At 46.9% G+C, this 14,562-nt stretch overlaps 1 protein-coding gene across 2 annotated transcripts in view; it reads right to left on the bottom strand.

Annotated features, from left to right (window-relative positions):
* Extl3 (exostosin like glycosyltransferase 3) overlaps nt 1–7,048 on the bottom strand; it is a 126,694-nt gene extending 119,646 nt beyond the window's left edge. For both annotated transcript variants that reach the window (XM_045130893.1, XM_045130895.1), the window contains exon 1: nt 6,971–7,048. The gene's annotated coding sequence lies outside the window, so the exon portion shown is untranslated. The remainder of the gene's footprint in view (nt 1–6,970) is intronic.
* Nucleotides 7,049–14,562: the final 7,514 nt, after the last annotated feature.

Here is a 14,562-nt window from a genome sequence, read left to right as displayed (position 1 = left end):
TGGACGTATCGTGAGGAGGAACGTTATGGCACAAGGAGTATGGGAGCAGGTTCTCCATGGCCAACAGAAAGCGAAGGAGGAGGGGGCTGGATGCTGTCTAGCGTACAGTGAACGGCATGAGGTATATCCATTGTGTGTGTCCCCATCACCATCCACCCATCTCTGGGACTTTTTCATTTTCCCAAACCAAAATCCCCCATCCCCTCCCCCCAGGCCTGAGAAACCATCAATCTTCTTTCTGTCTCTACCAATCTGGCTTCTCCAGGGACTTTGTATAAGTCACATAGTACTTGTCCTTTGGGACTGGTTTCTGTCACTTAGCATAGTATCTTCAAGATTCACCCATGTTGTGACATGTGTCAGAACTTCCTTTCTGAGGATGATTAATACCTTTGTGCTCAGGGACCGTGTCATTGACCACTCATCCCTTCATGGACAGCTGGGCTGCCTGTACCTTTAGCTCTTGTGAAGAACACTGCTGTGGATGGGGGGGAGGTCACGAGCCCTAGGGTGTAACGTCTGCTGGTGTCTGGCTAAATGCATATTTTATGCTCACCAAACTGCCTTATAAGCACTTTTCTTAACGTTCATACCCATATGTTAATGCTACTCTCACTTTTTTTTTTAATTTTTATTTATTTATTTATTTGAGAGCGTCAGACACAGAGAGAAAGACAGATAGAGGGAGAGAGAGAGAATGGGCGCGCCAGGGCTTCCAGCCTCTGCAAACGAACTCCAGACGCGTGCGCCCCCTTGTGCATCTGGCCAACGTGGGACCTGGGGAACCGAGCCTTGAACCGGGGTTCTTAGGCTTCACAGGCAAGCGCTTAACCGCTAAGCCATCTCTCCAGCCCTACTCTCACTTTTGCTTAGAGAAGCTTCTCTTTTCAGATGGTGGTGGTATCTGGGACGACTCAAAAGGCACCATAGCGCTGAGAAGATGTGACATAGGAATGTCCAGCACTGAAACATCTGTATCACACCTTCCAAGACTCAGGGTCCAGTTGTGGAAGAGGTGGCGCAAAGACTGTCAGAAGGGTAGGACTGCTTACAATGCACTCTTCCAGACACAAAATGACCTAGATACCCATGCCCTTGCAACGCCTGGTACTACCTACACAAGACCCTTATAATAGGAGGAGAAGACGATGACATCAAAATAAAAGAGAGACTCATGACAGGAGGAGGGGATATGATGGAGAGTGGAATTGTGAAGGAGAAAGTGGGGGGAAGGGAATTATCATGGTTTGTTGTCTATAATTATGGAAGTTGCCAATAAAAAAAAAAAATTAAGAGCCAGGCGTGGTGGCGCACACCTTTAATCCCAGCACTTGGGAGGAAGAGGTAGGAGGATCGCCATGAGTTCAAGGCCACCCTGAGAGACTATACAGTGAAATCCAGGTCAGCCTGAGCTAGAATGAGACCCTACCTAAAAAAAAATACTGCTATGAACACAGTGTGCATCTGGTCTAGTCAAGGCCTTCAAACCTGTCAGATTTATCCTGAGTGTTCATCACTGGTCATTTTGGAGGAACCTCCACACCGTTTTGTTGGAAGGCTTTAAATGGACACACACAGATGCTTCAGGAGGTGGGCTCCGCGGCCACATCACCATCCTAACTCAAGAGTCATCTTCCAGTGTGTGTGTTTGCCTAGAAGGCCAGTCTTGCCCAGTCTCTGGAGAAGCAGGACCCTCTGCTGCTCAGAGTGAGACTGGGCTGCAGCTGGTTCACCCCTGTGCCTCCCAAGGCCTCTGCACCAACTTCTGTGAAATGGATTCCCAGTACTTAATTCACAGGGTGTTTGTTAATATATATAAAGATCAGGGATGAGGTGCCAAAAATGCATTTACATATGAAACTACTAATCTTACCCTACTGACTGCCCAGGGTAGAATGAGAACCAAACAAAATAATGTGAGAAAACTGAAAATGGCAAAACATCCAACAAATGCTACAGCCTCATTTCTTCCCTAATCCCTGCTCCATCCTCATAAGTTCTTCCTGCCTCCTAGCCTCTGAAGTCCACCCGTCACTCAGCTTCAGAAAGGTTGCTGAATGCTCTCTGCCTCTGTCACTGTCCCTATAACCTAAGCTGTCCCCCTTTATAAGGCCTTCTGACACCCCTCCCACCTCTCTCACCAGTCTGAACTCCTCACAGCTCCTGGACCTCAAGCCTCCTGTGTAATTGTGTCGATGCTTGTCCCGTCTCTCCACACAGGGCTACCCGCCCCCCCCCCCCCCCCCCCGTGCCTAAAACAACCTTAGATATCCTTGGCTCTTATTGCGGGTGCTGGCTCTTCCGTAAGTCCTTTCCTGAAGCCAATACATGGGAAACGGAGCCCCCAGCACACTGAACAGGCCTCCACTACAGCAAACCCACACTATGTTCTTGTGATCTCTAGGTTTATTTACCCACCCAAACCTGCTTTTTAAAAAAAAAATTATTATTATTTATTTATTTGAGAGCAACAGAGAGAGAAAGAGAAGAGACAGAAAAAGAAAGAGAAAGAGAGAGAGAAAGAATGGGCGTGCCAGGGCCTCTAGCCACTGCAAACGAAATCCAGAGACATGCGCCTCCTTGTGCATCTGGCTTATGGGGGTCCTGGGGAATCAAGCCTCAAACCGGGGTCCTTAGGCTTCACAGGCAAGTGCTTAACCACTAAGCCATCTCTCCAGCCCTAAATCAGCTTCATTTTTTTGTTTGTTTGTTTTGTTTTGTTTTTCGAGGTAAGGTTTCACTCTAGCCCAGGCTGACCTGGAATTCACTATGTAGTCTCTCTCAGGGAGGCCTTGAACTCACACTGATCCTCCTACCTCTGACTCCTGAATGCTGGGATTAAAGGCGTGCACCACCATGCCCAGCTCAGAGTGGTGTTTTTATCATAAAGCTGGGATAATCTCCTGTATTTTTTTTTTGAGGCAGGGTCTTATGTAGCCAAGGCTGGCCTCAAACTCACGATATAGCCAAGGATAATCTCGACTTTCTGATCCTCCTTCCTCTACCCACCCTCAGTGATGGAATTATAGTCATATACCACATTCAGTTTATGTAGTGCTAGGGGTTGAACCCAGGGCTTCATGTATACCAACTGGGCTACATCCCCAGCCTTCCCCATGTGATTAACTCGTTCAAAATCACTGTTTCCATAGTCGCATAGTACATGATTTGACAATATCATTGTCTAATAGTGTTTTTAATTGGTGCTCAAATATGAAAGCCAAAGGAAATGATTTTCAACATTTTTTTTCTTATTCCTTTTTTTTCCTTCAGAGTAAATGGTATGGTGGCCAAAGGGGTTAGTAGCTAAGTGGTGGAGGACTTACTTGTTTAGCGTGGTTAGGCTCTGGGTTCAATCTTCAGTGGTCATTCAATGGTATATATTTTTTCTTTTATTTAATTGAGATAGGATGGGAGCACCAGGGCCTTCAGCCACTGCAAATGAACTCCAGATGCGTGTGCCCCCGTGTGCATGTGCAACATTGCGTGCTTGCGTCACTGTGTGTCTGGCTTATGTGGGACCTAGAGAGTTGAATATGGGTCCTTAAGCTTCGCAGGCAAGAGCCTTAACCACTAAGCCATCTCTCCAGCCCTCGATGGTATAGTTTTACACTGAATCACTCAGGTCTACATGCTTCTTCTGAGAGATATTATAGCTGTATCAGCATCTAAGCAATACCTTGTGCCCTACTTCTGTGGTCTTGATGACGCAGCCCATTAACAGATCCTGTTCGTTAGTACTTTCCACTAGCAGTGCGTTACAGCAGGGAGTCCAGCCTGTGCCTGTCAACACTTGCTGCAGAAATGAGTCACTGATGAGGCGCTCTGCTGGGCCAACTCCCATACACTCCTGTCTGTGCCTGCAGGCCAGGTTTAAATGGACCTCCCCCAGAACAGCGAGCAAGAAGTATGGCAGCAGAGCCTTTCTTTGAAACATAAAGGACACTGGAAGGTCATCCAGGAGGTGGGCCACCTGTTCCATATATATATATATATGTATGTATGTATGTATGTATGTATGTATGTATGTTTGTTTGTTTTTTGGGTTTTTGGGGGTTTTGTTTTTTTTTTTTTTTTTTTTTTGGTTTTTTCAAGGTAGGGTCTCACTCTGGCTCAGGCTGACCTGAAATTCACTCTGTAGTCTCAGGGTGGGCTCGACCTCTCAGCGATCCTCCTACCTCTGCCTCCCGAGTGCTGGGATTAAAGGCATGCCATTCCTTATATTAATCCAAGTGCATGTTCTTAAACTTGATCTGCTTATTTTCAGTGAGCCCAGGCCTTTGTGTCTGCATATATGTTCAGCCTCTTTCCATACAAAGCTCTGCAGGCAGGGCTTGCACTGTGCAAAAAGAACTTATTGTGAAATATCTTGCCTTTTTTTTTTTTTTTTTTTTTTTTTTTTTTGCTTTTTGGGTTTTTTTTTTGGTTTTTGAGGTCGGGTCTCACTCTAGCTCAGGCTGACCTGGAATTCACTATGTATTCTCAGAGTGCCCTCTAACTCATGGTGATCCTCCTACCTCTGCCTCCCGAGTGCTGGGATTAAAGGCGTGTGTCACCACGTAGGGCTTCATCTGTCTTTTTTATGCTTCGGTGTCCTTCACTTCTTATGGGTGCTGGTCAGTACTCATAACTCACGAGATTTTGGTTTTTTCTTTTGCCTATTAGCTGAGATGAATCTTTTTCTTGCTTTTTACTTTTTTCTTTTTTGTGGCTTTTTCTAGGGAGGGTCTCACTCTAGCCCAAGCTGACCTAGAATTCACTATGTAGTCTCAAGGTGGCCTCAAACTCATGGTGATCCTCTTACTTCTGCCTCCCAAGAGCTAGAATTAAAGGCATGCGCCACCACGCCCAGCTACTTTTCTTTTTAATTTTTATAATTATTTTTAAGAGAGAAAGAATGGGCGCGGCAGGACCTTCAGCCTTCTGTGAATGAACTCCAGATGCGTGCGCCCCCTTGTGGCACATGTACAACACTGCGTGCTTGCACCACTGTGTGTCTGGCTATGTGGGACCTGGAGATTTGAACATGAGGTTTTAGGCAGCGCAAGCAAGCTCCTTAACCACTAAGCCATCTCATCAGCCCTACTTTTCTTTTTTTGAGGCAGGGTCTCACTCTATCCCAGAATGACCTGGAACTCACTATGTAGGACAACCTGGCCTTGAACTCATGATGATTCTCCTACGTCAGCCTCCCAAGTAGTAGAATTATAGGTTTGAGCTACCACGTATGGCATGCGTGTGTATATATACACATATATACATATACATATGTGTATGTATGTATGTATGTATGTATGTATATAGTTGTTGGGTTTTTTTTTTGTTTTGTTTTGTTTTTTGAGGTAGGGTCTTGCTCTAGTTCAGGATGACCTGTAATTCACTATGTCGTTTCAGGGTGGCCTTGAACTCTTGCCGTTCCTCCTACCTCTGCCTCTTGGGTGCTGGGATTAAAAGCATGTGCAACCATGCCCGGCTTGTTTATGTTTCTTAAGGATTCTTTTTACTCGTAAATACATGATTTTCTGTTTTGTTTTTAGTACAGGATGTCACTGTGAAGGTGGAGCCTTGGCTGTGACTTGCTGTGTAGCCCAGGCTGACCTGAAACTTGATCCTCCTTACCCTGCCTCCAGAGGGTTGGGTTTTTAAGAAGCGCCCTCAACAATTAGGAACAGAAACACTGATTATCTTCCAAATAGAAAAAAAAAAAAAAAAAAACACCCATGTGGAACAAGTCATAACTTCCTATCTCGAAAGAGAACTGATACTTCCTGAGAAAACACCCCAACACAGAGTTAAGAACCATTAAGATAAGTTTCTGCTTAACAAAGATATCCTAACTCCTCCAGATTCATGTCCTTTCCTTGGCCAGAGGCAATACAGTAACAGTTCAAAATAGTTGTATTTTGATAATAAAGAGGTGTGTCTACCAAAAAAAGAAATTTGTGTTCATTCCTAGCATTTTAAATTTGGAAGGTACAGTAAAGATCCTTTGAACAGTTCTCAGTGGCAGGAATTTTTGAGTATCAAGCTTGCCTGATTTCCCACCTACTGCCTCGTTCTGTGGGATGATTCGATGACATCAAGATCAGGTTCCCCCAAGATTGCCTGTTAGCCTCTTTTCAATGAAAGAGCTGCTTGGAGTTTTCAAGTAAAAGGAAATCAAATGGTTTATGGCGGTGGACATAAGGTGAAAAGCTATCTTTAAAATATAACTTATTTTACTGAGGATGGGAATCACAGAACTAAACCTGCTGAGTTTAAAAAGTGGGCGGAGTTGGGGCCACCTTACCACAGCAAACCTGGAGCCTTCAGGCTGCCACACAATTGCCAAGGGGACAAGAGGGTAACAGGAAGTGAGATGAATGCAGCAGGAGCCAGAAACAGGAGGAGAGGGACAGACCCCACACACACCCATCACAAGCCCAAGCTCTGTCCAGTGCCGGGCATCTTAGCTCATCCAGATCCCAAACTTTACTCTGAAAAAAAACTCAAAATGTGGCATCCCAAACTAAAGCCAGCCTGGGGAGTGTGGCAGCAAGGGACGCCCGCGCAACTGGGACATGGAGACCCCACGGCTTAGCCCGGGGGACAGCCAGGCTGGCTCGGGAGAGGGCAGCGGTGGGCACGTGGCAGGTGCTCGGGGTCGCGACCCCAGTGCCCTGCGCACACCCTGCGCGAAGGAGCCCACGCCCCCAAGTTCCCACGCATGCCGCTCCCTCCCGTGGGGTGGCATCCACACCCACCGCGGTGGGACCCCCCCCCCCCAGCCGGCCTTCCCGAGCCCGGTGGGCACTGGAGCGCGGGAGAACCGTGCCAGACAAAGACTTTCACCTCAGAGCCCTGCGTCGACGCGGGTGGGCGTCGGTGGGAAGCTGCTGGAACCTCTCCAGGCCCTGAGAACCCACCACTGAGCAATGACTTCCCGCCCAAGAAAAGGACGATCTCCCCCCACAAAGAGCCATTTATTTACCTTGCAACCGAGCCAGGTGCAGAGCTCCCGCCGCGCAGCGGGCGAGCACGGGCAGCCGGAGGTTCCGGCCCCGCCCCTAGACAGGCCCCGCCCCTCTGCTCAGGCCCCGCCCCTAGACAGGCCCCGCCCTACCCCGAAGTTCCGCCCCGCCCACCAGGCCCCGCCCACCCACCTGCCGCTCCCAGGCGCTGTCGCTTTCAAAGCCGCGGCTCCGACGCGACCCGGTGCATTGTGGGATGGCTCAGCTCAACGCCGAGCCTACGCTGACCCCTAGCGGGCGTGCGCGAGCAAAACGTTCCAACCAAGAAGCCTGAAAAGTTGACTGGGCCACTTTCCTCCAAGGGACGTAAGTGAAAACTAAAAAAATTGTAAGACTGGGAAAGCTTTGAAACCAGAGGAAAATAATTAAAGACAAGAGAACTTTCAGGATTCTTAGCTTTTATTTATTTAGGGCTTGAGGAATGGCTTAGCTGTTAAAGTGCTTGCCTGTGAAGCCTAAGGACTCAGGTTCGATTCCCCAGTACCCACTTAAGCCAGATGCACACAGTGGAACATGCTTCTGGAGTTTGTTTGTAGTGGCCAGAGGCCCTGGCGTGCCCATTCTCTCTGTCTCTCTTCTCTGTATCTCTCGGCTTGAAAATAAGTAAATATAAAAAGTTTTAAATATTTAATTTATCTATTTATTTGAGAAAGACAGTGAGAAATGAGTGCAACCAGGGCCTTCAGCCACTGCAAACAAACTCCAGACACATGTGCCACCTTGTGCTGGAGAGATGGCTTAGCAGTTAAGGTGCTTGTCTGTGAAGCCTAAGGACCCAGGTTTGACTCCCCAGAACCCATGTAAGCCAGACACACACACACACACACACACACACACACACACGGTGACGCATGCCCATGACGTTGTTCTTGTGCACAAGGTGGCACACATGCCTGGAGTTTGAATGCACTGGCTAGAGGCCCTGGCATGCCAATTCTCTCTCTTTCTCTCTCTCATAAACTAAATCAATCTATTTAAAGAAAAAGAATCAAAGGCCTTAGAGAATCACAGTTTTGCTTGTCCACAAACTCTGGTGAGTGCCAGAATGAAAACCTATTTCTGTGGCAGTGTGTTGGTTGGCTAGGCTTCCCTAACAGGATCCCTCAAACTTGGGGGTGGCCAAAAAGGACAGGAATGTATGTCTCAGTTCTGAAGGCCACCATTCTGTGAGCAGAGAGTCAGTATGGGATCCACTCCCAGCCCCTGTCCTGGGCATGCAGGTGGCAATGTCTATGTTGCATGGTGCTTCTCTGTGTGTAGGCCTGTGTCCAAATATCGCCTGCTTCCCCTTGGACAGGGAGCTCATCATGATCCAGGTCATGGTAAGCCAGGTGCACAATGTGACCCAAGCGTGCAAGGTCGTTGGTGCACACAAGATGACACAGGCGTCTGGAATTGGATTACAGTGGCTAGAGGCCACTGTATCCATTCAAGCCATAACTCCTCACCCCCAAACCTAGATACCTAATCTGCTTTCTATGTCTATGACTTCGCTTCACTCTGGAATCTCACGTACATGGAAGGATATCGAGTTTGTCTTTAGGTCTGGGTTCTTTTACTCAGCAAATGTTTCCAAGGCTCATCCGCATTGAAGCATGTTCCAGAACTTCATTGCTGCGTATGGCTGACTAAAACTCTTGGTATGCATATGCCCACATTCATCCATTCATCTGTTGATGGGCAGTTGGGCTGTCTACATGTTTGGGCAATTGTGAGGGGTTCTTCTTGAACATTGGTATACACTTCATATATATTTTTCTTTCTATGTATAAAATTATAGTTTCCTTCTTTGTATTTTTTTAATTAATTAATTTATTTATTTTGAGAGCGACAGACACAGAGAGAAAGACAGATAGAGGGAGAGAGAGAGAATGGGCGCGCCAGGGCTTCCAGCCTCTGCAAACGAACTCCAGACGCGTGCGCGCCCTTGTGCATCTGGCTAATGTGGGACCTGGGGAACCGAGCCTCGAACTGGGGTCCTTAGGCTTCACAGGCAAGCGCTTAACCGCTAAGCCATCTCTCCAGCCCTTCTTTGTATTTTTAAAATCTCCATTTTCATGCATGGATAGCAGTATGTGTGGTGTGTGGGGGGGTACATGCATACAGTGTGTATTAGTGTATGTATGTATGTGGTGTGTGTGTATGTGGGCACATACAGTATGTTTGTGAAGGTCAGAGAAGAAACTTTAGGATTTGTTTTTTCCCTCTTCCCACCCTCTGTTGAGACAGTGTCTCTCTTGTGCAAGTGTGGGTGAGCCTGTATGTATTCTTCTGACTCCAACTCCCATTGCTGTGGGCACGTTGGGATTACAGGTACATATGCCACCTTGTGTCTGGCTTTGTTGTTGTTTGTTTTTTGAGGTAGTGTCTTGCTTTACCACAGGCTGACCTGGAATTCACTATGTGGTCTCAGGGTGGCCTCAAGCTAACAGAGATCCTCCTACCTCAGCCTCCCGAGTGCTGGGATTAAAGGTGTGCACCACCATGCCCGGCTGTGTCCAGCTTTATGTGGGCACTGAGGAGGATCAAACTTGTGTCAGCAGGGTTGTAAGCAAGCACGGTTAACCACTGAGCAATCTCCCCAGGCCAAAACCTCACTTTCATTTTGGATCTGGCTAACTTTTTTTTTTTCTTTTTCGAGGTAGGGTCTCACTCTAGCTCAGGCTGACCTGGAAATCACTCTGTAGTCTCAGGGTGGCCTTGAACTCACGGTGATCCTCCTACCTCTGCCTCCCGAGTGCTGGGATTAAAGACGTGTGCCACCACGTCCGGCATGACTTTTCTTTATCTTTCAAAGCCAAGTGTGGTAACACACACCAGTAATGTAAATGCATTTAGGAGGTGGAGGCACTAGGATCAGGAGGTCAAGGGCAGCATCAGCTGTCTAGCAAGTACCAGGCCAGCTGAGCTATTACAAGTGATGTTATCTCAAAGAAAACAAGTGAACAAACAAACTCAAAAGCTTTCATAAATACAAAGAGGTAAGATAGGAGCCCACACCTTCTGCCTAGGTCGGTGGATATTTTCACAATGCCTACAGGCCTTCCTAGATGGACTGGCCATGTGACAGTAAAAGAAAGCTCCATGCTGAATGCCACATATGAAGGCAGGAAGATTGAAGGTAATAGAGTCTGTAGCCAATGAATGATAAGGAGGCTCCAGCAACCCTGGAGTTGAGAAAGTGTCTGTCTGTCCCAAGAGTAGAAAAGAACAGATCTGCCCTTGATACTCATGAATGTTCCCATGCAGCCAGTCTCAGAATGTAACACTGCATGGATGACTCTGAGGTATTTACATATGGATTAGTTGATGGGACAAGAATTGGAGAGATGGGGGCTGGAGAGATGGCTTAGCGGTTAAGCGCTTGCCTGTGAAGCCTAAGGACCCCGGTTCGAGGCTCGGTTCCCCAGGTCCCACGTTAGCCAGATGCACAAGGGGGCGCACGTGTCTGGAGTTCGTTTGCAGAGGCTGGAGGCCCTGGTGCGCCCATTCTCTCTCTCTCTCTCTCTCTCTCTCTGTCTTTCTCTCTGTGTCTGTCACTCTCAAATAAATAAATTTAAAAAAAATTTAAAAAAAAAGAATTGGAGAGATAGGACGTACAGGAATAGAAGAGAGGTGAGAGCGGATGGGCAGCAAGGAGACAAGAGCTTGCGAGTTACCAACTGAATACTCACCAGAGGTTGGGTGACGCTGTCAAATGACTACAATAATAATAAACTTCCACGCATAAAGATGAAATAGTGCAGGACTGGGGAGCTGACTTGCAAAGCCTGCTGGCCAGGGGTTCAGTCCCCAACCACACACATAAGCCTCAATGGGTATTTGTTTGCAGTGGCAAGAGACCCTGGCATACACACACACACACACACACACACACACGTAAATAATTTTTATTATGATTTTTTGTTTGTTTGTTTGGTTGGTTTTTTTGAGGTAGGGTCTCACTCTAGCCCAGGCTGACCTGGAATTCTCTATGGAGTCTCAGGATGACCTCGAACTCATGGCCATCCTCCTACCTTTGCTTCCTAAGTGCTGGAATTAAAGGCGTGCGCCACCACGCCTGGCATATGATTTTGTTTTGTTCACTCGAGGTAGGGTCTCACTCTCGCCTGCGCTGACCTAGAACTCACTCTGTGGTCTCAGAATGCTCCTCCTACCTCTGCCTCCTGAGTGCTGGGATTAAAGGTGGGCACCACTATTCCCGAATTTACTGATTTCTTTTTCATTATTCCTCTTCTCTATCTCTCTCTCTCTCTGAGACAGGGTTTCACTCTAGCCCAGACTAACCTGGAACTCCCTCTGTAGCCCAGACTGGCCTCAAACTCACAGCAATCCTCCTACCTCAGCCTCCCGAGTGCTGGGATTATAAACATGCACCACCACACTCAGCCCAATATTTTTCTTAAATGAAATAATGGGACATCAGAATGCAATTTTACTCCATGCTTTACATAAACAGAAATAATATACATAGGGCTTGGGAGAAGGCTCAGCGGTTTAACCATGCTTGCTTACAAACTTGCTGGCCCGAGGTCCATTCCCCAGCACCCTCATAAAGCTAGACTCAAAGTGGTACACACATTTGTGATCCCATAACCCTACAGCAATGGGAGGTGGAGCCAGGAGAATCCAGCAGCTTGCATGCCAGCTAGCCTGGTGCACACATACAGAAGTAAAACAAGGGCTGGAGGGATGGCTTAGCTGTTAAGGCGTTTGCCTGCAAAGTCTGCAGGGACCCAGGTTCAGTTCCCCAGGACCTACGTTAGCCAGATGCACAAGGGAGTTCATGCATCTGGAGTTCATTGGCAGTGGCTGGAGGCCCTGGTGTGCCCACTCATTCTCTATCTGTCTGTCTCTCTCTCTTTCCTTCTTTCTCTGTCAAATAAATAAATAAAATATTTAAAATAATAATAAATAAATATTTTTTTAGAAGTAAAACAAGAGAGATCTGGCCTCAGAAAGAAGGTGGAAGGACAGAAGCACCTTGAGGTTGCTCTCTGGTCTCCACATGCTTGCTGTGGCACCTACATGCAAAACACGCAAAATATACACATCATATGTATGTTTGTACATATATGATATATACAGTATATATGAGATATACATGACATATGATATGACATATATGATATATGGTTTGTGTGATGTGATAGATGATGTGTGACATGATTTATATGATATGTAACACATATGTACATTAGAGATAGCAACGTACCAACAAGGATTCCACTGATGACTGGAAAATGCCACAAGCTAACTTGGGTTTAGTCAGAACCAGCTCAGCGCTGTGACTCCGCCCCTATGGACAGAGCTGCCAGCTGTTTTCATTTCTTCCCGCTGTGCACAAGCCTGCAGGCCCTGAACTGAATGTTGTGGGAACGTTCTGGAAAGTTGCAAGAAGACATTTCAGTTTGTAGGCTCAAAAGGCCTCTTATGACCCATCCTCAAGCAAAATTCGAAAATAAGCCACCGGGGGCTAGGGATGTTGCTCAGTCAGTAGAGGTACAAAGTCCTGGGTTCGATCCCCAGCAACACCTGGCCAGGTGTGAAGGCAAACTCTTGTGGTGGCACTTGCCTGTAACCCAGCACTGAGGATGTGGAGGCAGGAGTTTAAGGTCCTTTTGTTTGTTTGTTTGTTTGTTTTGAGGTAGGGTCACCCTCTAGCCCAGGCTGACCTGGAATTCACTCTGTATTTTCAGGCTGACCTTGAACTCACAGCGATCCTCCTACCTCTGCCTCCCGAGTACTGGGATTAAAGGCATGTGCCACCATGCTTGGCTCTAAGGTCATTTCTTTTTCTTTTTCTTTTTTCCAAGGTAGGGTCTCACTCTAGCTCAGGCTGACCTGGAATTCACTATGGAGTCTCAGGGTGGCGTTGAACTCACAGCGATCCTCCTACCTCTGCCTCCTGAGTGCTGGGATTAAAGGCGTGTGCCACCATGCTCGGCTCTAAGGTAATTTCTTGACTACATAGTGAGTTAGAGCACATCCTGGGATGTATGAGACCTTTGTGAAAGGAAAGCAGGGAGGAATAAGGGCAGAAGGAAAGGAGAGGGAAAGGAAGAAGCCAGAAGAAAGAAGGCCTCTTTACCTGGCCGTGCCTTCTAGGGATGGGGTGTGAAGAGTATGAATCGCCTGTAGTGGGATTTGAAGCATGGAGAGGAGATCGCAACCTCTCAGACACTCCTCAAATCACACCACAGACTCACCACATGCCAGAATTGGCTGAAACGCCAACCTGCTTGGACAAATCTCAAGGCTGGGATACTCTGACAGGACGCGGGCTTCCTGGAATCACACATAACTTGGTGCCCTGTGCTACCATGATGCACCAGTTACAAAGGGTTTTCAATGATTAATAAGGGAGCCAGGCTTGGTGGCACACGCCTTGAATCCCAACACTGGGGAGGCAGAGGTAGGAAGATCGCTGTGAGTTCGAGGCCACCCTGAGACTATAGAGTGAATTCCAGGTCAGCCTGTGCCAGAGTGAGACCCTACTTTGAAAAACAAAAAAAAACAAAAAAAAAGAGGATGTGGTTGTAAGCAGGAATCAGAGAAGAACCTTGGGAAATAAGGCTGCAAGTCAATTTTGTTGGGTTTTCAATTTTCCAAACTACCGCACGTTCTAAGATGAAAGGTTCCCAGGCAGACAGCAGAGTCGAGAGGCTTTGTAATCCTGGGTCATTCCTGGGTGCCCCATGCATCCCTGGGTCACTTTCCATATCCCGGCTCACACTTGGTGTACAAGTACTAATTAAATTTACTTAGAGAGGAAAGCTGTCTTCTGGACATGGGGGCACACATCTATAACCCCAGAACTTGGTTGGCTGGAGAAGCAAGATTGCAGGTTTGAGGCTAGTCTGGGCTACAGAGTGAGACTCTATGTTGAAAGCAAGTAAGCAAAAGAGAAAAAGAGAGAGAAAAGGAATGAGTGTAAGAGAGAGAGAGACAGAGAGAGAGAGACAGAGAGAGACAGAGAGAGGGAGGGAGAAAGAAAGAAAGAAAGAAAGAAAGAAAGAAAGAAAGAAAGAAAGAAAGAAAGAAAGAAAGAAAGAGGGAAATTTTTCAAGCATTCAGGCAATATCTTCATTGTGCAAAAATCTCAAAGAGCATACATTTTGGCTTTTCCATCTTATTACCTCTCCTTTTTCCTATCTTAGTGATTGACTCTCAATTTCTCACAATGTTTCTTTTGCCCCTTCATATAAATATCTTTACCTATTTACTAATCTTACATACTAACGTATTATCAACAATAAGTACCTTAAAAATAGCTTACTATACTGCTTTTGCAAGAACAGTTACATTTTCCAAAGTGACAATTTTTTTTTAAATTTTTTATTTATTTATTTGAGAGCGATAGACACAGAGAGAAAGACAGATAGAGGGAGAGAGAGAGAATGGGCGCGCCAGGGCTTCCAGCCTCTGCAAACGAACTCCAGATGCGTGCGCCCCCTTGTCCATCTGGCTAACGTGGAACCTGGGGAACCGAGCCTCGAACCAGGGTCCTTAGGCTTCACAGGCAAGTGTTTAGCCAGTAAGCCATCTCTCC

The sequence above is a fragment of the Jaculus jaculus genome, chromosome 12 (genome assembly GCF_020740685.1).
Source record: "Jaculus jaculus isolate mJacJac1 chromosome 12, mJacJac1.mat.Y.cur, whole genome shotgun sequence".
Lineage (NCBI taxonomy): Eukaryota > Metazoa > Chordata > Mammalia > Rodentia > Dipodidae > Jaculus > Jaculus jaculus.
This window is presented reverse-complemented; position numbering and strand designations above follow the sequence as displayed.